This window comes from Arachis stenosperma, chromosome 9 (genome assembly GCF_014773155.1).
Source record: "Arachis stenosperma cultivar V10309 chromosome 9, arast.V10309.gnm1.PFL2, whole genome shotgun sequence".
NCBI lineage: Eukaryota > Viridiplantae > Streptophyta > Magnoliopsida > Fabales > Fabaceae > Arachis > Arachis stenosperma.
Window position 1 is genome coordinate 88,596,137 of NC_080385.1, and position 3,331 is coordinate 88,599,467.

Sequence of the window (3,331 nt, forward strand, 5' to 3'; positions counted from 1 at the left end):
GTTTCTGTTGATCCTTCCATGAGAAATTTGGATGATTTCTCCATGAAGAATTATATGTGTTTCCATATGGTTCTCCCAGGTAATTCACCTCTTCCATTGAAGGGTTCTCAGGATCATAAGCTTCTTCTTCAGATGAAGCATCCTTAGTACTGCCTGGTGCAGCTTGCATTCCAGACAGACTTTGAGAAATCATATTGACTTGCTGAGTCAATATTTTGTTCTGAGCCAATATGGCATTCAGAGTATCAATCTCAAGAACTCCTTTCTTCTGATTTGTCCCATTGTTCACAGGATTCCTTTCAGATGTGTACATGAATTGGTTATTTGCAACCATTTTAATGAGCTCTTAAGCTTCTGTAGGCGACTTCTTCTGATGAAGAGACCCTCCAGCAGAGCTATCCAAAGACATCTTGGACAGTTCAGACAGACCATTATAGAAAATACCTATGATGCTCCATTCAGAAAGCATATCAGAGGGACACTTTCTGATCAATTGTTTGTATCTCTCCCAAGCTTCATAGAGGGATTCTCCTTCCTTCTGTCTAAAGGTTTGGACTTCCACTCTAAGCTTACTCAATTTTTGAGGTGGAAAGAACTTTGCCAAGAAGGCATTGACTAGCTTTTCCCAAGAGTTTAGGCTTTCTTTAGGTTGTGAGTCTAACCATATCCTAGCTCTGTCTCTTACAGCAAAAGGGAATAGCATAAGTCTGTAGACCTCAGGGTCAACCCCATTGGTCTTGACAGTGTCACAGATTTGCAAGAATTCAGCTAAGAACTGATGAGGATCTTCCAGTGGAAGTCCATGGAACTTGCAATTCTGTTGCATTAGAGAAACTAATTGAGGCTTAAGCTCAAAGTTGTTTGTTCCAAAGGCAGGGATAGAGATGCTTCTCCTATAGAAGTCGGGAGTAGGTACAGTAAAGTCACCCAGCACCTTCCTTGCATTGTTGACATTGTTGTTGTTTTCGGCTGCCATAGGTTCTTCTTCTTTGAAGATTTCTGTTAGGTCCTCTACAGAGAGTTGTGCCTTAGCTTCTCTTAGCTTTCGCTTCAAGGTCTTTTCAGGTTCAGGATCAGCCTCAACAAGAATGCTTTTGTCTTTGCTCCTGCTCATATGAAAGAGAAGAGAACAAGAAAATATGGAATCCTCTATGTCACAGTATAGAGATTCCTTGAGGTGTCAGAGGAACAGAAAAATAGAAGGAAGAGGGAGAAGAATTTGAACTTAGTGAGATAGAGTTCGAATTGTGCATTTGAGGAGGAGTGTTACTCCATAAATAGAAGGATGTGAGAAGAGAGGAAGAGTTTTTCGAAAATAAAAAAAGTGTTCCGGGGGTTACCTGAAACGTGTAGCTCGGTCGTCTAGAGAGGCCCGAGGTGGGGGTTCAGGGACCCGAGCTTGATATGTGGAGTGGTTGGTGGTTGTACCTGCAATGACACTCCGATGCTTAAGTTAGCATGGGTCCAAGCAGGTAAGTGTAGAATGTGGAATGAATGAAATACCTGGGTGCTCCAGTGTATTTATAGTAGTTGGTCGTGATCTCCTCTGGATAAGATATTCTTATCTTATCTTATCTTTGGGAGTTTTATCTCTATCTTTGTGGAACCGCCTCTTCTAGGCCCTTTGGGCCTTTAGGTTTTGGACGGCGTCCTTTTGATGGGCCTTCCTTTGCTTGATTTGTCCGAGGTCCGACCTTTAGGCGTGGGCCTTAGGGCGAGGTCGGACCTTTTCATGGTGGCCGAGTTGGAGGAGCCCGGTCAGGGTATGAACAGTGCCCCTGCCCGAGTTCGTCCTTTTTGGGAGGTCGAGCTCGGGCATAGTAGTTTTTCAAAATTCAAAAATGGCCGTTTTCTGCATTTATTGCATTTTACCGTTTCTCCTCGATTTCCGTTCGGGCTCTGTGAAGGCATTATTTATTTGCTCCCTTCCTTTTCTTCGTTTATTCTGTTCCTTTTCTGTTTTTCTAAGTTTTCGCCATCTCCTTTTTCGAGCACCGCTTCTCTTTCTTTGTTTCTTCTTCCCCGAATCTTTCCGTGTGTCTTTCCGGGGTTTCCTCTGCGCCGCCGCTTCATTCTCCTTGCTTCGGAGCTCTTCGCCTTTGTTTTCTTTCTTCCAGGTTTGTTCTCCTGTTTCTATTTTCTTGTGATCATATGCTTCTGTTCTTTGTGTGGCTCTTGTTTGTTTCTTTATGCCTGGGTTGCCCCGAAAAGAGGCGCCGCCATTGCTTTTGTTTGCATATGGGGGGGCTCTTTTTATTTTTCTGGTACTTTGTTCCGGGTTGCCGCATTTTCTTTGTTGGGTTTTTGTTTCTTGCTTGGCTGAACGGGTTTTTCGCTGTCTGCTTTATGTGATTTTTGCTTGCTGTTGTATTTCTTCTTTGTAGGTAAGGGTTTTATGTCTCGAAAGGTTCTTCAGGCGATGTCGACCAAGATTCCAAGTGGTCTTGGTTGGGTAGACCCTCTTCCTCTAAAAGTCCCTTCTGTGGTAGATTCTGAATATTTGGCTAGGTTCCGTAGGCACTGTAGCATATGTGAGAATAGAGAGTCTGAGAGGGATTATGAATTAGTAGCCCCGGATTCCGAGGAGAGAGTTTGCTTTCCGCCTTTAGATAGTTCCGAGAAGCTCTTCTTTTATGCTTATGATTGTTTTTTCTCTAAGCTGAGTGTCCGACTTCCTTTTACCGACCTGGAGTCCGAGGAGTTGTGGTCATGTAACCTTGCCCCTACGCAGCTCCATCCAAATTCTTGGGCATTTTTAAAGCTGTTTCAACTTTTGTGTCAGTTTTTGGGCGTCGCTCCCTCTATTTCTCTTTTTTCCTACTTGTTTGTGTTGACGAAGCCGGGGTCGGGTGGAGGGAAGGTGTCTTGGGTCTCTTTTAGGGCTAACCAGGGAAGGAAGTTTTGTACCCTTTATGATGAGTCCTTTCATGATTTCAAGAACTTTTATTTCAAGGTTCGGGCTACTGGAGACGGCCGACCTTTCTTTCTGGATGAGAGTGGGGAGCCTTCTTTTCCTCTTTGTTGGCAGGAGAACGTAGTGTCTGCTAAGTATACTTTTGAGAGTCTAGATGAGGTTGAGCATGCTTTTGTGGGTGTGGTGAGCAGTTTATGGGGTCGGGCACCTCACTTGGATACGAAGAAAATGTTGGGAGATCCAAGCCTTCTCCGTTCCGAGTTAGGTAGTTCCCGACCTCTCCGAGATTCATCTTTTTTAGTATTTTGGCTTTGCTTGATTTGGTGGAATTTCTGTTGTGATAATCCTTTTCTTTTATTTTTGCAGAGATGTCTTCTCAGGCGGATTCTATGAAGTTCCTTCGTTGGACGAAGAAGT

The 3,331-nt window shown here is 43.8% G+C and overlaps 1 non-coding gene across 1 annotated transcript; it reads left to right on the top strand.

Annotated features, from left to right (window-relative positions):
• The first annotated feature begins 463 nt into the window (after positions 1-463).
• Positions 464-571, top strand: LOC130953768 (small nucleolar RNA R71). The gene has a single exon (XR_009075930.1). It is a non-coding gene; the product is annotated as a small nucleolar RNA R71 (small nucleolar RNA).
• The last annotated feature ends 2,760 nt before the right edge of the window (positions 572-3,331 follow it).